Below are 22,964 nucleotides of genomic sequence, written 5' to 3'. Positions count from 1 at the left end.
TTCGTAGCTGCATTAGTCATAGCAGACAAACACTTGTACACAAGAGAATAGGTATTTCACTCCAGGGGCTACTATGTAGCAATGAGAATGAATAAAAATAGCCACACATAACAATACAGAAAACTCTTATGAGCATAATGCCAACTGAAAAGAAGCCAGATACAAATAAGTACGTATTATATGATTCCATTTATATAAAGTTTTGAAATAGACAAACAATTCTAGGTTGTTAGAAGTCATGAAGACATACTCTTCAGGGTTTAGTGATTGGAAGAGAGTGTAATGGGGGCCCCTGAAGAGGTGGTAGCTGGCAATGTTCTTTTTCTTTTTCTTTTTTTAAGACAGGGACTCACTCTGTCATCCACACTGGAGTGCATGGTGTGATCACGGCTCACTGCAGCCTCAACTTCCTGGGCACAAACAATCCTCCCACCTCAGCCTGCTGAGTAGCTGGGACTGCAGACATACATCATCACACTTGTCTAATTTAAAAACAAATTGTGAAGACAGAGTCTCACTTTGTTGCCCAGGCTGCCCTTGAACTCCTGGGCTCACGTGGTCCTCCTACCTTAGCCTCCCAAAGTGCTGAGATTACAGGCATGAGTCACTGCACCTGACCAATGCTCTGTTTCTTGATCTGGGTATAGATTCCATGGGTGTGTGTCTTTTGTAAAAAATTATGCACCTTGTGAAAACACTTTTCTATATATATATTATATTTCAATAAAAAGTTAAAAAGCCAAGATAATGAAAAGGCAAAATAAGCAGAAGCTTGGGCCCTACCCAGGCACACCGAATTCAGTCCCTGGGGTTAGAGCCAGGCTGTAGCCGGCCTCCAATGGCTTCCTCTGATCTTTATTTCCTAGTATTCACAATCTTGTGTAGCCAATCTCACTCACCAAATAGAGCTACCCTGTGTAACCAGTATGATATTGTGGAAACAATGCAATGCGACTTCTGGATCTAGGTCATATACGGCATTTTGGCTTCTATCTTGCTCTCTCTCTCTCTCTGAGGAAAGCCACCATATCATGAGGACACACAAGAAGCTTTATAGAAAGGTCTACATGGTGAGGAACTGAGGTCTTCTGCCAACAGCCAGCACCAACTCGCCAGCTGTGCGAGAGGGTCTAGCCCCCGTCAAGCCTTCAGATAATAGAAGCCCCTACTGACATCTTGACTGCAATCTCATGAGAAATCCCAGTGTCAATACTAATACCACTAATACCAGCAGGAAAACTGCTGCCACACTCTAGACCCTCAAAAACTTAGGGGATATAATAAAGGTTTGTGATTCAAGCTGCTAAGTTTTGGAGTAATTTGTGAAGCAGTAATAGATAAACAATACAGACCAAGACATACATTTTTTTTAAACTCATAGATTTGGATGTGCAGCTATGGTCGGGAGCCTTTGGCATGGTATTCTGCTCCTGTAAGTATAGCAGCTATCGTTTTGTGCTAGTGATATTCCTTGCTGGTCTTCACTGCTCACGTGTGTGCTCATTCAGTGAAGGAATGATGTTTTTGTTCACCTGGGTACCTTCAGTACTCAGAGAAAACCTGGCACAGAATGAGTGCTCCATCAATATTTGTTTAATTGGAGTGACCCTTCCAATAAACACAGAGAGTAGGACCTACCACTGCCATCAGCCACCTAAACTATTTCAATGTATCTTGGCCATTCAAATATTTTATTTTATTTTATTTTATTTTATTTTATTTTATTTTATTTTATTTTATTTATTTTTGAGACAGGGTCTCACTCTGGCACCCAGGAGTACAGGCTGGAGTACAGTGGTGTGGTCATAGTGCACTGCAATCATGAACTACTCTAGGTTCACGTGATCATCTCATCTCAGCCTCCCGAGTAGCTGGGACTATAGGCATGTGCCACCATACTTGGCTAATTTTTTAAAAAATTTTTTGTAGAGACAAGGTTTCACTGTGTTGCCCAGGCTGGTCTTGCACTTCTTGACTCAAGCAATCCTCCCACCTCAGCCTTCCAAAGTGCTGACATTACAGATATGAGCCACTGCACCCGGCCTCAATATATTTTTAAAAAGTCTACTTTGAGCCACACACTGGGATCATGCTGGAGTTGCAAAGAAGAGGAATGTCAGCATTTGTAGCCAGGTACTTGGTCAAGCAGGAGACGTCAAGGCATCAGACATTGGAGACACTCAGGGGGACATGTCAGGGTTTGTCTAGGAGCCTCCGATGAAGTGACCAGTTCAGCTTGGGAGGGCTGAGATGTTTCCAAGAGTAAGCAACGCTGAAGCCATGACCCAGAGAGTGACTGGGAGTGTGCCAGCTGGACAAGGAAGAAAAGGGTATTTGGAGAAGAGAAAAGAACCATGTGCCTCAGCAGAATGACTTGAAACCACATGCAGTATTGGAGTAAAATGGCAGGAAGGTGAGAGACGAATACGGTGGTAAGGAGGTTGGATGTATTATGTGGGTAACAGAATCACCAAAACATGAAGTAGAATTTAGCATAACCCAGTTTACAATTTTAGAGAGATACCTCTGTTTGCGGTGTGTATGATGGATTATAAGGAAACACTGAAGATTGCAGGGCCTCTTGGAGAAGGTAAGGACTTTGTAATTGTCCAGGCAGGAGAAGGTATGGGCTGGCGAGGCAAAGTCAGGAAAAGGGGGAGGAGGGCACAGGTGTGAACAGGATGCTCCTACAGGCAGAGAATAAAGTTGAAGGACTGGAGTCTGAAGCTTCTCTACCTTCTCCGGTAAGAAGGTTGGAGGAAGGAAGGTGAGTATGAGATATATTATCCAGGCAGCGTGTTCTTTTAAAATTTTCCTCCTAAGAACCAGACAAAGATGGAAAAGCAAAAAGGCGAGGAGGGGTGGGATTCAAGAGGAAACTCAGCACATATGCTAATGTCACTTGGGAACTGTAACCAGCTCACAATTTCCATCTATTATCATGGGTGAAAATATATTTCCAGCAGAAAAGAATAATTTTTAAAACATGGGTGTGAAATAAATGAGCACATGAAACCGTGTTGTCCAAAAAAAAACCCCAGCAGAATGTTTTCCTTAGAAAGCAGCCTTCGGGTGACACTGCCAGCAGCCTGCAGCCCCAGCAAGGATCTGCGCTTTTGTCACTCTGTGATTTGCAACGGGAAAGAAGCTCGCTTATCTAAGAAATGCATCTGAAACTCCATGGCTGGCAGGTGCTTAAGAGCACTGAACAGATGTCTGTCGAATGTAACAAAAGTCATAGATATATACTGGAAAGCACAGATGCACTACATCCTTGCTACCATAGTAGAGAAAATATCTCATATATGCATCAAAGGGCTTCATGCATTGTCCTTGCTGACTTCTTTTCTACAGGACTCGGAGCCCGCAATGGGAGCTACTCAGAGACCTGTGTTCATTGGCATTTTTAAGGATCTTGCTGACCCCATTTCCAAGCAAGACTGGAGCCAGCTAATCAAAGATGTCGGTATGGCTTCTGAGGTTCTCTCCAGTCTCATGAGCCTTGTGTTTGCTGGTGTTAATGCTGCATCCTGAGTCCCCCTTTTCTCACCTGTCTCCCTCTCACAAGTTTTGGAGCACTAACCTGTTGCTTCTCAGGCTCCACTGCTGTCTAGTCCACCAGTCTTACTGACAAGGCCCCAGGGTACTTTTTTGGCTGCCTGGCATCCCTTAGACACCTCTCCAAGTTGACTCTCCTCAGTCCTGGAATCCACCCACTCCTCTTTCTCTTTTGGCAGATACATGATGTCTTAGTCCATTTGGGCTGCTATAATGAAACACCACAGTCTGGGTAGCTTATCAACAAGAGAAATTTCTTTCTCACAATGTGGAAGCTGGAAGTCCAAGTTCAAGACATCAGCAGAGTTGGTTTCTCCCGAGACCTCTCCTTGGCTTGCAGATGGCTGTTTTCTTCTGTGTCCCCACACAGTCATCCCTCTGTGCATGGCTGTATCATAATCTCTTTTTTTTTTTTTTTTTTTTTTTGAGACGGAGTCTTGCTCTGTTGCCCAGGCTGGAGTGCATGGCATGATCTCAGCTCACTGCAAGCTCTGCCTCCCAGGTTCACACCATTCTCCTGCCTCAGCCTCCCGAGTAGCTGGGACTACAGGCGCCCACCACCATGCCCAGCTAATTTTTTTTGTATTTTCAGTAGAGACGGGGTTTCACCATGTTAGCCAGGATGGTCTCAATCTCCTGACCCCATGATCCACCCGCCTCAGCCTCCCAAAGTGCTGGGATTACAGGTGTGAGCCACTGTGCTCGGCCTGTAATCTCTTTTTATAAGGACACCAGTCATATTGGATGAGGGCCCATCCCAATAACCTCATTTTAACTAAATTATCCTTTAAAATCCCTATTTCCAAATGCAGACCCGTTCTGAGGTACTCTGGGTCAAGGTTTCAACACAGGAATTCAGGGAGATACCATGCAGCCTATAACATGAGCTACTGTGTTAGACTCCTAACTTCTCTCTCTGCCTCTTTCCTCACCCCTCTGGTCCAGCTGCATGATACCTCAACCACAATCTTCCTTGAGCACAAGTCTGAGCACGCTGCTTTCCTGCTCAGTATCCCACACAAACGTTCGTGACTCCCTGGCTTGTCAACAAGGACCTCCATACTCTACTCCAAGCAGCTTCTTCTGCAGCTTTGACTCCCACCAGCCCTGCCCTCAGAGCTCTTCTCCCATCTTGGCCACTTCCTCTATGTACCTTCTCCACATGATGACATGAATGGAGCTTGGATGACCTGCTCTTCCCACACTTCCTCCAAGGTACAAAGTGGGCAATGGCTTTCCACAGGAAGACACCATGGCATGAGATGTTGACTTGAGCACCAAAAGACCATGGAGAAAATCATGATAAACCTGCCTGGGAAGCCAAAGGGCTGCTTGCACTTTTTAAGTCCTTCTCTCCATTTTTCTTCGTCCTTTTTTCTTGCCTTTTGCTCCTCCTTCACCAAGCGGATGGTCAAAGATATTTGATCATGTTTTTAAGTTGAGTGTGAATGGGATTGAATTCACTCACAGCTATTTGGGGGTTTGTTGTGGGAAGTCAGGGACCCCGAATGGAGGGACCAGCTGGAGCCACAGCACAGGAACATAAACTGTGAATATTTCATGGACACTTATCAGTTCCCAAATAATAGTTTTATAATTTCTTATGCCTGTCTTTACTTTAATCTCTTAATCCTGTTATCTTCGTAAGCTGACAATGTACATCACCTCAGGACCACTGTGATAATTGTGTTAACTGTACAAATTGATTGTAAAACATGTGTGTTTGAACAATATGAAATCAATGCACTTTGAAAAAGAACAGAATAACAGCAGTTTTTAGGGAATAAGGGAAGACAACCATAAGGTCTGACTGCCTGCAGGGTTGGGCAAAAAAAGCCATATTTTTCTTCTTGCAGAGAGCTTATAAATGGACATGCAAGTAGGAGAGATATTGCTAAATTCTTTTCCTAGCAAGGAATGTTAATATTAATACCCTGGGGAAGGAATGCATTCCTGGGGGGAGGTCTACAAACGGCCACTCTGGAATGTCTGTCTTATGCAGTTGAGATAAGGACTGAGATATGCCCTGGTCTCCTGCAGTACCCTCAGGCTTACTAGGGTGGGGAAAAAACTCCACCCTGGTAAAGTCGTGGTCAGACTGGTGCTGCTTTCCTGCTCTCAAATCCTGTTTTCTGTTGTTTATTTATCAAGACAATACGTGCACCACTGAACATAGACCCTTATCAGTAGTTCTGCTTTTGCCCTTTGCCTCGTGATCTTTGTTGGACCCTTATAACTAGTTCTGCTTTTGCCCTTTTGTCCTGTTCCCTCAGAAACATGTAATCTTTGTTCTGCTTTTTGCCCTTTGAAGCATGTGATCTTTGTACCTACTCTCTGTTATTACACCACCTCCCCTTTCGAAAGCCTTAACAAAAAACTTGCTGATTTGAGGCTCAGGTGGGAATCACGGTCTTACTGGTGTGTGATGTCACCCCCGGCAGTCCAGCTGTAAAATTCCTCTCTTTGTACTCTTTCTGTTTATTTTTCAGCCAGCTGTCACTTACGGAAAATAGAAAAAGCCTACATTGAAATATTGGGGGCAGGTTCCCCAGATAGGGGCTTCCATGGACTGAATTGTGTCCCCTCCCAAATTTATATGTTGAAACTCTAACCTTTAATGTGACTGTGTTTGGAGATAGGACCTTTAGAATAGTGATTTAAGGTTTAAAAAGAGTGAGGCTCTAATCTGATGGGGCTGGTGTCCTTACAAGAAGAATAAAAAATGCAAGAGAGCTCTCTCTCCATTTACCCACAAAGGAAAGGCCACATGAGGATGGAGCAAGAAGGCAGCTGTCTGTAAGCCAGGAAGAGAGCCCTCACCAGGAGCCAAATCTGCTGGCACCTTAATGTGGAACTTCCAGCCTCCAGAGCTGTGAGAAAACACATTTCTGTTAAGTTATACAGTCTATAGCATTTTGTTATGGCAGCCCCAGCAGACAAACACAGGGGCTTTCTCAAAAGGAGCTACGTCTTTTGCCTGGTTTTGCTGAGACCTGCATGGCTCATTCATCAATAGCTCTTCCTTTGTATGAGCCTCCTGGCTTGGACTCCTGATGTCTGTCCCTCGAGAGGTGGAGGTAGAGTAATCCCTTAAGGAGGCCATTACCACTGACCAGTGACAGAGAGAGGAGCAAGCCCCTTTCTTTCCTGACCCATGAGATTGGTGTTGGTTAAGAAATATCAAGAGCTGTGAAAGGTTTGAGATTTCACCCTACTTGCAGTCTAACAAGTTAGCCTGCCACACTTCCAAGGTTGCTGGCAGAAGACACAAGACTCCTGGGTCAGAGACAAAGGACTTCATTACTCATAGCAATAGCAGTAACCGAGTGTCAGCATTTGTGTTCATCTCCCCAGTCCCAGTTCCTGCAGGCTAATGCAACAAGAGCCAGGTGCTGTCTGCAGAGGCAGTGGGTGACTTTCCTGGAGAAGAAGCTCAAGCTTTGGAAGCCCAAGTCTTTTATAGTGGGCAGTAAGCTTGTCTGAACTTTGCTCTGGAGGGATACATTATCTTTATCATTTTAGACAGTAAACAAGTAAACAAGCCTGCCCTTTGCTGCCGACGGAAACACTATTGCTCTCTTACAATGCTGCTTGCCATACAAGCATGAGATACCCTGGTGGTGTACCTAGTGAGATGTATATGCTAGTGCCTCTGCTTCTCTGATTGAACTCTGACTGACAATGGCACCTAAACACTTTCAATAAGCTACACTATTTATTATCCCTAGGAAATATTCCTTCTAGATAATGGAAATGGCCCTGGGACCTATACTTAAACACAAATATCTGGTATCCTGGTTCTTGACAATATGTCTATTGTGAAATGTAGGTTTCAACATGATTCAGAAGACAACTGCCATTGAAAAGATAGTTCGTTATCACAGTTCCTAAGAGAAGGGGCAAGGCATGCCACACCATGTGATGGTGGGAGTAGGGGACACATGGAGAAGCACTGGGGTTGACCAGGAGGCAAAGGTAGAGAGGAGAAGTGTGGGTAAGAGCCTTTACTGTGACTTCTGCAGGAAAGAATGGGTGAGGCAGGTGAGCAGGCTCAGGATTGGCTAGTGTGAATCCTTTCAGTGGGCTCTGGGGCATAAGGGCTGTTCCTAGTTGCCTGGATCCTAGCCTTGAAGTGGTGGTGGCCCAGAGTGCAGGAGCCCCACAAAGGAGGTGGTTGGGAGGTGGGGTCTAGGTGGGTTGGTTCGCATGTGAAAGGCGTTCTCACAGAAGAGCTCTTTGCTTCCACTAAGAATTGGCTAACCCTGGGTGGGGCAGTCCCTTCAGCATCAGCAAGTCCCCGAGACAGCCAAACCTCAGAATAAAAAGCCTTACTTAATATGACATCACACAAAAACTACACCTCACTGTGAAGACCTAACTCCAGAAGAATGTGGAAAACTAACCAAACACCTTGCCCGACATCATTACTCAACCTTTTGCCCTCTCGGTTAATCCAGGGTAGCTGGGCAGCGTATCAGCCAAGGCACTTCCAGAGTTTAAAAGCATCCCACTATGTAGCTGGTCATCAGTCAGCAAGTGTTCCCTGAGTGGGCGCTGTGAGCGAGGCACGGTAGGGGGTGCTGGGGAGTTGGGGGGAACCAAGACACACCTGGCCCTACCTGATGGCACTTAGGGTCAAGCTGAGCCCATAACCCCTGCCCCCAACCTGAGCAACATTCACTTGTCTTCTCAAACAGGGGGAGCATTTCTTTGGGGAAACATGTGGGCCTGAAGACACAGCACATCTCTGCCCACGAGGCAGGCTGGGGAGGAGGGAAGACTCTGCCTTCTGGAACTTCTTGTTCCTATCAGAGGCATCTCCAGAGTTTTCTCAGCAGCCTGCGTGCATCTTCCATCAGGGACCCAGATGTCGTTTCTTGGTCACATTGGAGAAACTGTGTCTGCAGGTGGCTCAGCTCATCTCTATGATGCTCTGCTGAGATATTTTGGAAAAATTGTTAAAGTGTTTTTGTAGCTTGGAAGGGCATCTAATTTGGGGATTCGCCTCTGCTGTTAGTCTCTCACTCGCCTTCTATCACATTCTCTGGAGGTAGGGCAGAGACTGATTTAAGCAATGCTCTCTCTTCGATTGGGCAAGGAGCCAGAATGACTTGCAGCTGTTGACTGACACACGCTGCCCAAGAAAGTGCAGGACACTCCTAATTATGCAAATACGAACTTCTCATAAAATAGACGTCAAAGCCCTAGTTTTTAAATCTTGTTGCAGTAAAATGTCTTAATTTGGGCTTCTGGAAACTACTACAATCATCTTAGGAGATGTATAAGTACATGTATATAAGACGTTAACATCACAAGATGGTTGTAGATCATTTGCCCATCTGCCTTGGTTCTGTAATTGAGAAAGCACAGTTCCTGGAGTCTGGCCTAAGCATGAAAACATGTCACGATGAGTCTAGGTTAGCAACAGTCTGCACAGTGCTTACTTCTGGGGGCGAATTTCAAATTATGTTATTATAACGCCTTGCAGTGCACCTAAGCATTAGGTCAGAGGCTGGTGTTTGGGAGAGTGCCTCCAGAATTGTCTGGAGTGCTTCTAGAAATCCCCTTCTAGGGCTCTGCTTTCAGAGATCCCTATAGGAGGGGTCTGGTGTGGGGCTCGGGAGGCTATTTTTCAAAAGTTGCCCAGGTCCCTGTGATGAGAAACCTGGTTTGGGAACCATCGGTTTAGTCTGAGAGTTTTGCTTTTTGAATATGGTCTCCATCCCAGTAGCTCCAGCACCTCCTGGGGACTTGTAGACACACGAAGCCTACATCTTCCCGGAGTCCCCAGTGGATTCTCAAGCCCATGGAAATGAGCAGCACAGGCATCCACAGGCCCAGGTGAAGTACGTGGAAGAGAATGACGATCTCACTGCTAGTTAATCAGGAAAGCCTTTATGGAGAAGTTGGGATCTTCAGAGGATAGAAAAAGCAGAGAAAAACCACTGCCGCTATCTGACTGATGAAGAAGCACAAGAGGTAATGGAGAGGCAGATGGATTTAGGGAACAAATGAAAAGTGTCCTGACTAAGTTGAACCAAAAGACGGAACACAAACTCTATGTCATTGGCATGTTGCAGCTGCCATCCATTAGATCATTGTGGTTGGCCTTTGTCTGCAGGGCACTATCCTGGGTATTCATCAAATGTATTCACAGAGCATGTTAAGATGGTTTTTTGGAATTTTTACTTATCTAAGGGGCTGCCTGATGCCAAAGAAAGTATTGGGATACAGGAGATTGGGCCTGGAACCAGCCCTGCATCCAATCCTTTCACTAACCCACTGCGTGTCCCTGGGAGAGTCATGGGGGCTCCCCGGGCCTCAGTTTGCTCATCTGTAAAGCATCAGCGGCTCCCAGTTCTAGCAGACCATGTACCCCATTTTGTAATAGATATTTGTAACATCCTCTGTCTTTGCCATTCTAAAATAAAAGCCATAGACATAACTACTAACAGGCATCATTTTTAAAGACCACTCTGATGCCCTACTTGTAATTTAAATGGGAAGCTGAGGGCAGGCATGGTGGCTCAAACCTGTAATCCTAGCACTTCGAGAGGCTGAAGCAGGACGATTACTTGAACCCAGGACTTCTAGATCAGCCTGGTGAACATAGTGAGACATCATCTCTACAAAACTAAAAAAATAGTTGGGTGTGGTGGTGCACACCTGTTGTCCCAGCTACTTGGGAGACTGAGGTGGGAAGATCGCTGGAGCCCAGGAGTTCGAGGCTGCAGTCAGCCGTAATCATACTACTGCACTCCAGTCTGAGCAACAGAATGAGACCCCGTCTCTAAAATAAATAAATGGATAGATAAAAATTTAAAATAAGGCCAGGTCTGGTGGCTCATGCTTTCATGCTTGTGATCCCAGGACTTTGGGAGGCTGAGGCACACAAAAAATATTAACTATTATTTTACTTAATTTTGAAATATTATGCTACACACATCCTGAAACACACACTTTTAGTCTTCTGATCTTTGCCCCAAATTAGTCCACTATCAATGGCATGAGTCAATGAGCTGAGGAGGAGGACTCATGAATAATATGCAAGGCCAATGACCCAGTAAATCAGTGAGGGCAGGCTGTAATCTGCAAACTTTCCAATAAGAACTCATGATGATGCTAGATTCTGTTATGGGTAGATTGACTGATTTAAAATCAGCTCCCTCTAGGGTAGATTTTCCTAAAGAAGAGAGCACTTAGTTTTCCTCCTTTTCCTTCTCCCACCTTCACACCCAAAATGCTTTATCTCAGGAAGAAAGAAAAGGAAACCCTTGGTTGTGTGTGGTGACTCACGTCTATAATCCCAGAACTTTGGGAGGCCAAGATGAGTGGATCACTTGAGCCCAGGAGTTTGAAAACACACTAGGCAAGATGGCAAAACCCCATCTCTTCTAAAAATAAGAAAGCTGGCTGGGTGGGGCAATGCATACCTGTAGTCCCAGCTACTCAGGAGGCTGAGATGGGAGGATCATTTGAACCCAGGAGGTTGAGGCTGCAGTGAGCTGAAATTGCACCACTGCACTCCAGCCTGGGTGATAGAGCAAGACCCTGTCTCAAAAAATTAAAAAAAAATTTTTTTTAAATAAATCAGAAGTTGAAGTAAAAGTAGGTTATAATACAATAATATGTATTTCAGTTTGTGAATACTTGGGCAGTATATGAACCATGTCTTCTATTTTCTGAATTGTGATGCTTTGACACTTGGGCCTTGTGATATGGTTTGGCTCTGTGTCCCCACTAAGTCTCATGTCAAATTGTAATCCCCACATGTCAGGGTAGGACCCTGGTGGGAGGTGATTGGATCACGGTAGCAGGTTTCCCCTTTGCTGTTCTCATGATAGTGAGTGAGTTCTCACAAGAGCTGACGGTTTAAAAGAGTGTGGCACTTCCTTCTGCACTCTCTCTCTCTCTCTCCTGCTCCCATTATGGTAAGACATGCTTTCCCTTCGTCTTCCACCTTGATTATAAGTTTCCCGAGGCCTCCTACCCATGCTTCCTAATAAGTCCGCAGAACTGTGAGTCAATTAAACCTGTTTTCTTCGTAAATTACCAGTCTCAGGTAGTTCTGTGAGAATAGCAGTGTGAGAATGGACGAACATACCTTGCTTACCCCAAAGGGGGTGCTACCTCACACCAGGGTTGGCCAATTCCTAGCAACAGCAAACAACTTGCCAACAAGCATACTTTTCAAATGCAAACCAACCCATTCAGATCTCATAGTTTAACTACCTTCTTCATCCCCTCTCACACTCCAGGCTACTATCCACCTGTCCTCACCATCCCAGGGCCAGGTACCAGACAACTAAGGGCAGCCCCTGTGCTCCAGAGCCCCTCCTCTCTCTGCTTCATGCCCAAGGCCAGTGCTTTGCCATGCAGGCCCCTGGGGCATGGTGCGCCCCCTTCTGGGAACCGTGAGTAACAAATTCTCCGTTCAATGGCAATTGTCGCCTGCTCTGATGGCCTTACAATACCTCAGATTTTCTAGTATAAACAATAGTTTAAAACATGTAGAACTACACTGCCAGACTTAAGAGAATGGCTTCTTGGCCCTACATATAATAAATAAGCTTGGGTTTAAGAAAAGTCAGAAGGTCAGAAGAAACTTTCTAGAATGAGAGAGAACAAGGAAGCAGAGGAACAGCTGGACAGAGGGACAAAAACCAGTATTTGCTAACAGAGCTGACTGGATTTCCATAGATCGGACAGAGAGGAAAATTCCTTCATTTGAGTAGGCATATGATACCAACATATATCATAGATCATGGAGGAAAATTAGGAAGTTGGATATTCTGGCAAATCAGCCAGGCCTTATTTTGAGTGCAGTGTGGAAACAATTCCCTGTTATAACATGGGATGTGGCAGTAATAATGACACATCACAGCAAATGCATCTCTGAACTTGAAATCCCACCACAGGTTGAAGCATGCTTTCTGTCTCAGCATGTCCAGCAGGACGTTGGAACATCTTACCAGTCCTGGGTCAATTTCTCCTTGTGTGACCTGTCCTGGGCGTTGCAGGACAGCTAGTGTCCGCCTGACTAAATATCATTAGTGCCCTCCAATCATCATGGCAACCAAAACTTCCTTCAAAGATTTTCAAGAGGCCCATGTTGACAAACCACTAAATCGGATAACTCACAAAGCACTCCCAGAACGAGCTCACTTTGATTCTAAGATCTCTGGGGAGTCACAGATAAAGGAGATTGCCAATATGCTTTAAAGTCTGGGAGTTACTATTGTAGGCCATTGCCGTGACCTGACCAGAATATAAGACACAAAGGGGACATGAATCTAAGAAGGAAATATGACAAACCAAGACGAGGTCGTTTACTTTTGAGAGCAAATCACAACCTTTAAGGGAAAAATTAAAAATTACTTTTGGATCTTACTCTCAGAATTGTGCGAGTAACTGTAATTCTGGAAGTATGGTTCGGGGTGGGCACTCCTCAAGCCCCCAGGCTCTGAAGTGTGGAGCTGGTAGTGTGTCCATGGGGGTCAGGAGCTTGAAATATTGTGCTACATATGCCAAGTATGCTCACTCCATATGTCTCTGGAGAGAGGCAAGACTAGCAGCTCCGCCCCTTGCTGTGTGGCTGTGGTCAATTTACTTGACCTCTCTGAGCTAATTCTATAATTAGTAATGCTGAACTCATATTCCTAACGTACCGGTAGTTGTAAGGATTAGATATTGCACACAAAGGACTTAGCTAAGTGCATGGTACTTAATAAATGATGAATAAGCTATATGATAAACATCGTTTTTTATACGGTATCGGATCGTTCTCTTTTCAAATTGTCCACTAGAGGGTGCCAAACACTAGCCTGAAACTTGGAAAAGCTGTCCTCCAAATTCCCCCCGCCCCAAACAAACACCCGCTTTGCAAAACATGCTCTCAAGATCCTAAGCATTGATGTCAGAAAAAAGACTTGGCAGACTTTCCATTTGCTTTCCTCTTCACCCTCGAGAAGTCCTACACCTAAAATAAAGACGCTCAACTTCAAGACTGTTAGTTTAAATTACACCATTTCTTACAGGTGCGTAGACAGTGTAACTGTGATGTTGCCAATGGCTTTAAACCAGCTGCATACACAAGACAGAGCTGCAGGGGCCGCCTGCCCCTGGAGCAGGCAGCCAGGGATGTGTCGTTTGTAGAGAATTTAAACACGATAACACAGCTGACTAAAAGTCAGTTTGCTTGTGATATCACCATGTGCTTGCAACTCTAAATAACATCAGTGATAAAATACTGTTCTGCAAAAAAAAAACTTTTGCTGTTCAAAGTTCCAAATAATTTCTGCAGATATGATTGTATTTTAGCAATATGTATGTAAGCTTCAATTTGATATATTTCTTACTTACCATTAATAATTTTAATATATCTGGAAGTTAATTCTGAGAACTCCCTGTGGCACAGAAGCATCTTCCCAGTGGACTCAGCCACGTGCATTTTGTTCTCATCTGTTCACACACAGCGCCAGCCCGGAGATTGCACCTTGAGCTACAACTGTCTCCAACCCCTACATTTAAATAGTAAATTCAAAACAAACCATGATAACCCTGATTGTAATGATGAAAGAAGCAGATCTTGGGTTATTTTACTTTCGTCATTTTATGTGATAAAAAATTCTAAATTTGTGTTTAAACTTTAAAACCAAAACAGACAGAGAGCCATGAGATTAATTTTTTACCGACAAAGTGCAAATTTAGTTCATATGTGATGTGTTCCTAAATTTGCATAATAGTAAAATTAAAATGTACTCTTTCTTTAAATTGCGTTTTGAAACTAGAGATTGTTCAGCAGGTCAATTTTAAAAAATGAAGAAACTACAGACTGACTCAAGAAAACAATGATTACTACTGATTGCATTATTACCATTATAAAAATAATTTTGTTGCATGGGGAGGACGTTAAAAATTATCCACTCCAGGTGTCAACTATTCTAGGTCTACTTTTGTCTTAAATCCCAACTAAGTTGTTTTGCACATCCAAGAAAGGAAGGCCGACTGCCCTGGGAGAGCCCCCAGTGATGCACTGAGAAGAACCCTAGTCGTGGGCAGATGGGATGGGCTGCTCTCCAGAGCGTACGCAATGCCCCTGGATTCCTAAGCCCTCCGAGGCCTGTCTCTTCCACTCCTGCAGACTTGGAGACCTTTTATTTAAGGAGGCCCTATTTGGGAAGATCTCGGAGCACTTTACAAATAACAACTTTGGTCTACAAGCTGGAGGAAGGTTCAATCTGTGTATCTCCTAGACGAAGGGGCAGGCTGGGTGAAGGGAAATTCCATTGAAAGCCTTGCTTTGAGTGTGTTCCGGCTATGACCACACCATGATACATGCATGTTATTACACCCAGACCTATGTTTCAAGAATGCATGAGCTACCCTCCCATGGAACTTGGTCAGTTATTATCCAGCAACATAAACTGACAACTTTTCTATTCCTTTCTCCTCTACATTGTTGCAGGTTTTCACGTTCCCACCCCCAAATTAGAGGGGTGAGGGAAAGCAACAACATTCTTTCCTATCCATAGTATATGTTTCCAGCAGCATAGCCAACTCCATTCCCCCAGTAGCTACCAAGCTAGTAACAATTCTTACCATTTATTAAGAGTAGAATTACACACCACATCAAACTGTTCTGTCTACTTTATTTCTAATTCTTGCAGTAACTTCAAGCAAGTTGCAAAAACGTCAGCCAGCTAACGGTACAGGGAGCCAGTCCTCTTTGTATCTTGAAGCACCAGGCATTCTTCCAGGCGTGTATAGAAATGAGCTCATTCGGCCGGGCGCCGTGGCTCATGCCTGTAATCCTAGCATTTTGAGAGGCCGAGGTGGGCGGATCACGAGGTCAGGAAATCAAGACCATCCTGGCCAAGATGGTGAAACCCCGCCTCTACTAAAAATACAAAAATTAGCTGGGCATGGTGGCGCATGCCTGTAGTCCCAGATACTCTAGGGGCTGAGGCAGAAGAATCGCTTGGACCAGGGAGTCGGAGGTTGCAGTGAGCGAAGATCACACCACTGCACTCCAGCCTGGCAACACAGTGAGACTCCGTCTCAAAAAAAAAAAAAAAAAAAAAAAAAAGGAAAGAAAGAAAGAAAAAAGAAAGAAAGAAAGAGATGAGCTTATTCTTCCCCCAACCCCCAAATCCTTTTTTGTTTTTTGGTTTTTTTGTTTTTGTTTTTGTTTTTGAGAGACAGAGTCTCGCTCCATTGACCAGGCTGGAGTGCAGTGGCGCGATCTCCGCTCACTACAAGCTCCACCTCCCGGGTTCACGCCATTCTCCTGCCTCAGCATTCCTAGTAGCTGGGACTACAGGCGCCCGCCACCAAGCCCGGCTAATTTTTGTATTTTTAGTAGAGATGAGGTTTCGCCGTGTTAGCCAGGATGGTCTCGATCTTCTGACGTCCTGATCCGCCCGCCTTGGCCTCCAAAAGTGCTGGGATTACAGGCATGAGCCACTGCTCCCGGCCTCCTTTTTTAAGTTCTAAGTTTTCAAATTAAAATTGTGGTAAACTACACATAAAGTGACATTTACTGTCTTAACCATTTCTCAGTGTACAGTGTCATGGTCTTCAGTACATTCCCACTGTTGCACAACCGTCGCCACCACCCATCTCCAGAACTCTTCACCTTACAAAACTAAAACTCTGTACCCATTAAACAATTACTCCCAATTTTCCCTTCTTCTTCTCCTCTCCCAAATCTTAAGTATAAAGCAGACAGTATTGTTATCACCATCCCCAATTTTCAGATGAGGGAATGGAGGCATCGTGAGATTCAGTAACTTCCCTGATCACAGCTGGTTGGTAGCAGGTGGCCAGGCTGCAGAAGTCATGGCCTCAGCCACTGTGCGGCCTCAGGCACACCTCACACAGTACTGTGCTGTGTTGTCTCTTCTGCTGTGGAGCCTCTCTAGAAGATCAAGAAACAGTAGCCTAGAAAGTTGAAGCAAATTGCAGATTCTTCCTCGTAAAGGCCGAGGAGGCTCTGTGTTGAGACCTCTTGGATCCCAGGCTAATTAGCCTGCTGCACCTCCCCTTAGATTAGAGCAGTGACCCTGTCCTTGGTCCTGTCCTCTGCTCTCATCCACATCCAAAAGCAGCTCTGGTCTTCTCCCCTCAGTCCCAGGTGCAGTCTGTGGGTTCCAGCTTGCCTGTGACTAGGGAAGGAGACTGTGCACTTTGGCCAGCGGGCAGCGGACTAGGCCCCATCTGGGATGTTCTTGCTCATCTGCACGTAGCTGGGGAGATGCAGTCTGTGCTGCAACAGCCTGTGCTCCCTGTCACTGCTAAGGAAGCCCCTCTTCTCCCTTCGGGCCAGTGCTGCTCTGCAGGAAACCTCCCTCCTGCACACAGCCATCAGCTTCTATCCAACACTGAATGGGAGACTGAGCTGGACCCTTACCTGGCACCTGTGTTCAAGGAAGGGGTGCTAGGGAGATGGTGTACCCCCTCCCGCATATACAGATCCTTATTTCTTTATGTTGGCATGTAGGGAGATGGTGTACCCCCTCCCCACATACAGATCCTTATTTCTCTATGTTGGCGTGTAGGGAGATGGTGTACCGCCTCCCCACATACAGATCCTTATTTCTTTATGTTGGCAGGTAGGGAGATGGCATACCCCATCCCCACATACAGATCCTTATTTCTCTATGTTGGCATGTAGGGAGATGGTGTACCCCCTCCCCCATATACAGATCCTTATTTCTCTATGTTGGCGTGTTGGTCCTATTTTCAGCCATTTCAGTGAGCAGCCCTGAGGAAGAGCAGCTTCACTATGAGAGGAGTTAGTTAGAACAGAATTTTTCCCCAGTTGACCAATGTAAGCTTGAAAGCCTACCTAGAAGAGGAAGAACTTTAAAACTTTACATCTATTTCATCAGCACACCTTATTTTACCCGGAATAAACTCCACCACTGACCTCTGCTCACTCCACCACCAACACCCTAGCCCAAGCCCCACTTTCCCTCACCTGTACAGGCCCCTCAACACCGCTACCTCCCAGACTGTTCTCCACAGGCAGCCAGAAACAGCCTCTAAACTGTCAACCAGATCCTCTAAGATCAGGAATGAGACAAGGATGCCCAGTCTTGCCACTTCTATTCAACACGGTACTGGAAATTGTAGCCATAGCAATTAGGAAAAAAAAAAAAATAATAAGGCAAATACAAAAAAGGAAGTAAGTTTATCCCTGTTTACATGTGAAGGTGACATGATCTTATAGGTAGAAAACCCTAAAGATTCAGCCACAACAACAAAAAAAACCTGTTAGAACTAGTAAATGAATTTAGCAAATTGCAGGATACAAAATCATCACACAAAAATCAGTGCGTTTCTATACACCAACAACAAACAATCCAAAAGGAAATTAAGACAACAATCCTATTTGTAATAGTATCAGAAAGAAAATAACATTCAGGAATAAAATTTAGGAGTACACTAAAAACTACAAAATATTGCTGAAAGACCTAAAAGACACACACAAAAAAAATGGAAAAACATCCCATGTTCATGAATTGGAAGACGTAATATTGCTAAGCTGTCATACTACCCACAGCAATCTACAGACTTAATGCAATCTCTCCCGAAATTCCAGCATTGTTTTTGTCAGAAATAAAAAAATCTATTCTAAAATTCATATAGAATCTCAATGAACCCTAAATAGCCAAAATAATCTCAAAAAAGAGGAACAAAGTTGGAGGTCTCACATTTCCTCATTTCAAAGCTTACTACAAAGCCACAGCAATCAAAACAATGGGGTGCTGGCATAAAGACAGACATATAGACTAACGGAATAAAATAGAGAGCCCAGAAATGAACATTTGTATGGATGGTCAAATACTATTTCACAAGGGTGCCAAGACCATTCAATGGGGAAAGGATAGTCTTTTCAAGAAATGGTGCTGGATATCCATATGGAAAAGAATGAAGCTGAACTCTTATCTCATACCACACACAAAAATTAATTCAAAATAGATCAAAGACAAAATATAAAAACTAAAATGATAACACTTTTATAAGAAAACATATAGCAAAATAATGTCTTTATGATATTGCTTGGCAATGACTTCTGGATGATCACACTGAAAGTCAAGCAACACAAGACCAAATGAGTAAATTTTACTACATCAAAATGTAAAACTTTTCTGCATCAAAGTACACAATCAACAGAGCAAACTCAACAAGTCAATTCATGGGATGGGAGAACATATTTATAAATTATATATCTGATAAGGGGTTATTATTTAGTGTATATAAAGAACACTTACAACTCAAAAACACAAAACCAACAATTCCGTTTAAAAAATGGACAAAGGACTTAAATAGACATTTCTCCAAAGAAGACATTCAAATGACCAATAAGCATATTAAAAATGCTTAATATAACTAATCACTATGGAAATGCACATCAAAATCAGATATCACCTCACATCTTCACATATCATTATGATGCCTACTACCCCAAAAAATGGAAATACTGTGTGTTGTTGAGCATGTGGAGAAATTGGAACCCTTATGCACTGTTAGTGGGAAGGCAGAATGGTTCAGCCACTGCAAAAAGCAGTATGGTGGTTCCTCAAAAAATTAAACACAGAATTACCATATAATCCAGCAATTCCATTACTGGGGAGATACCCCAAAGAACTGAAAGCAGAGTCTCAAAGAGACATTTGCATACTCGTGTTCACAGCAGCATTTTCCATAATAGCCAAAAGGTGGAAGCAACCCAGGTGTCTATCAATGGATGAATGGGTGTACAAAGTGTGGTCCCTCCATACAATGGAGTATTATTCAGCCTTAAAAAGGAAGGAAATCCTGATAAAAGCTACAACATGGATACATCTCAAGGACATTATGTTAAGTGGAATAAGCCACACACCAAAGGATAACACTGTATAATTCCACTAATATTCAGCACCAGAGTAGTCAAATCCATAGAGACAGAAAGTAGAATAGGGGTTGCCAGGGACTGGGGAGAGGTGAGTGGGAGTTGGTGTTTAATGAAAACAGAGGTTTAGTTTGGGAAGATGAAAGAGTTCTGGAGATGATGGCAGTGGCGGCTGCACAGCAGCGTGGTTGTCCTTAATGCCACATACACTGAAAAAATGGTTAAAATGGCAAATTTTGTTATGTGTGTGTTTGCCACATACCCCCAAAAAATCAGTCAGATTATGTGACATATCTGCTCTCAGCCCTCACTCAGAATACAATCCAAATTCCTTCTCCAGTGGAGCGGGCCTCACACTCCAGCCACAGGGCCCCTCCTCTCTTACGAGCCCAGCATGTTTCTGCCCCGGGCCCCTTGCAGTCACTCTGTGTTCCCTTCGCAGGCTCTTCTCCCTGGGCATTGCATGGCTCATTCCCACATTTAACTAAGGACTCTGCTCAATCCTCACTGCCTTTGGCCACCCTATTAAAATAGCACATCCCTCCAACCCCATAGCACACCTTACTTTTCTTCATGAGTTTCATCAGTGCCTGGGATTATCTTAACCACTCGTTTATCCATTCATTACTTGTCTCCTGCAGTGAAATGTGCACCCCATGCAGGCAGGGCCTTTGCCTTGCTCACTGCTGTGTCCCCCCGGGCCTAGAATAGTGATGGCCCATAGCAGAGTCCAGGAAAGAGGAGTCCAACAATGAATGAATGGATAACGCCATACAACATCTGTGTTGGTGAAATTGACAGAGGTGGTAGAATTGAGGGTGACTGATGATGGAATGAAGCTCCCACAAGATCTTGAGAGTCAATATGCTGGGCTAAATGACTAAGATGAAGCTTAGCAGGGGTGCTAAGGCTGCCCTTGGGGCAAAAGCCCAAGTGAGTACAGGACGAGGAAGAAACTGCTTCACAGCAGCTGAACAACTAGCAAACACTTGGAAGCTACAAAATGGTGGGGAGCTCACAGGGGGATCGATGGGCCTGCAGAAACACCCTGTGATCTCAGGCTGCATGGGGTGGCTGGACAGGGGGCCGGTGTGCTCTGCCTGAGACACCCCATGGGGCAGCCCTGTCAGTCCTGCACTTTGCACTGAAGCAGTCAGAGGTTATTCAAGTACCTCTTGACCATAGGGACCAGGATGGCAAAGGCATTCCAAATTACATCCTCAACAATACATAGTTTCAAATAGCTCAAAGGAGGATATTGAACATTCCCAATACAAATAAATGATAAATGTTTGAGATGACGGATATGCTAATTACCCTGACCTGATCACTACACATTACATGTAGAGAAGCATCACTATGTACCCCATGAATATGTACAACTTTTATTTGTCAATTAAAAATTAAAAATCATATTCTATAAAAACTAATAGAAGGAATGTTTAGCCCATAGATGGTAGATTTGGGAGCCAGACAGAACTGAATCAAATTCTGGTTCTGCCTTTTATTAGCTGCAGGACACATGCAGAATTCTTAACCTTAATAGTCTCTAGTTGTATGGCTGTCAAGGCCAATGTCGTAAAAGGTAAAATATAACTGTTTGATTTTGTAGTTATACACAAAGGCTTGTACTGTGTCCTGTAGAAAACTTGAAGAGTCATCCCTTAAAAATATACATCCATAGTCTTTGCTGAAATTGCCAGTGAAATGTACTTTATCAGGGTCCCAATATTGTGCACAAAATGTAGCATGGAAACTTAATGCCCCCTTCTTATAAACGCTTATCTATAGATGGGCATCCCAATTTGAGGCAACACATATATGATCAGAACTAGGAGTGAATATAAATGATGGAGTATCATGATACTAGAAACAGATAGAATATTTAGAACAGATACAGCCCTAAATGAATAACAACTCGTGTGTCTCTTCTGCTAGATTGATTATAACCTAAAACAGTTCCGTTCTGGATGATCTTGGTAAATCATATGCTTGCATCGTGACTGAAATCATCTTGAAAAACGTTGTTTTTAAAGAACCTAAAAGCTGGGAGTGGGGGCTCATGCCTGTAGTCCCAGTAACTTAGGAGGCCAAGGCAGGAGGATCATTTGAGGCCAGGAGTTTGAGACCAGCCTGAGCACCATAGCAAGACTCCATTCCCACAAAAAAATTAAAAACTAACTGGGCATAGCTGTGGATGCCTGTAGTTTGAGCTACTCAGGAAGCTGAGGCTGGAGGATCACATGAGCCTAGGAATTGGAGGTGGTAGTGAGTATGGTCTCACTATTGCACTCCAGCCTGGGTGACAGAGAGAGAATCTGACTCCAAACAAAAAACAAAAAGAAAAAGCAAACAAAAAAAAACTGCTGTAGGTGGTACCCTTCAAAAGTGTTCCTTTTGGGATACAAAATTAATTTGGATCCCCAAATACAAATTATTTTGTATAAATTGGGGCACCTCAGGTTCTACAGTGGAATCGCTGCAGTGGCTGATGAGGAGGACACAAAACAAGAGTCCTTCCACTGGGAATTTACATGCTGGTTTTCCTCATCATGGGTTTGTCCTTCGTGGCTCCAGCCTTCAGTGGAGTCAGGCACAAGCAAGTGATGACTTGCTGATGAAAACACTGGACAATGCAGTCTGGATTTTTTTTTTTACAAAAGTAGAAATATCAGAATGTGACAACTTACAGTGACCATATAATTTATCAGCCAATTGGAATACTTTAGAGAGTGAGGGAAGCAAGAGAGGGTGAGTATGAACAGGTACACTGGGACTACAAGCGTAAACCAGCACTGACCTTTGTCACTGCTGTGGCTGAAGCCACGAGGATATTCAGGCTTCAGAAGAGGCTCACCACGAGTGCCCTCCATGGTAGCAAGAAGGTCTGGCTTGACCCCAGTGAGACCAGCGAAATCATCAACGCCAACTCCCATCAGCAGATCCGGAAGCTGATCAAAGTTGGGCTGATCATCCACAAGCCTGTGACTGTCCATTCTCGGGCTGGATGCCAGAAAAGCACCTTAGCCCACCAGAAGGGCAGGCACATGGGCACAGGTTAGCTCAAGGGTACAGCCAATGCCCAAATGCCAGAGAAGATCACTTGGATGAGGAGAATGAGGATTCTGCACCAGTTGCTTGGAAGATATCGTGAATCGAAGAAGATTGATCACCACATTTATCACAGCCTGTACCTGAAGGTGCAGGGGAATGTGTTCACAAACAAGCAGATTCTCACGGAACACATTCACAAGCTGAAGGCAGGCAAGGCCCACAAGAAGCTCCTGGCTGACCAGGCTGAGGCCCGCAGCTTTAAGACCAAGGAAGCACGCAAGCTCAGTGAAGAGCACCTCCAGGCCAAGAAGAAGGAGATCATCAAGACTTTGTCCAAGGAGGAAGAGACCAAGAAAAAAAGCTTCCCCTTTGTCTGTACATCCTAACCACCGTGATTACATAGATCAGTCATTAAAATAAAACAAGCCTTAAAAAAGAAAAGAAAAGAAAAGAA

General features: G+C 44.2%; 1 pseudogene; it reads left to right on the top strand.

Moving 5' to 3' along the window:
- Positions 1-2,681: 2,681 nt before the first annotated feature.
- On the top strand, positions 2,682-22,964 carry LOC119618890 (large ribosomal subunit protein eL19-like; annotated as a pseudogene).

Source organism: Chlorocebus sabaeus, chromosome 8 (genome assembly GCF_047675955.1).
Source record: "Chlorocebus sabaeus isolate Y175 chromosome 8, mChlSab1.0.hap1, whole genome shotgun sequence".
NCBI lineage: Eukaryota > Metazoa > Chordata > Mammalia > Primates > Cercopithecidae > Chlorocebus > Chlorocebus sabaeus.
The sequence above is the reverse complement of the archived record's forward strand: the minus strand, read 5'-3'. Positions and strand labels throughout refer to the sequence as shown.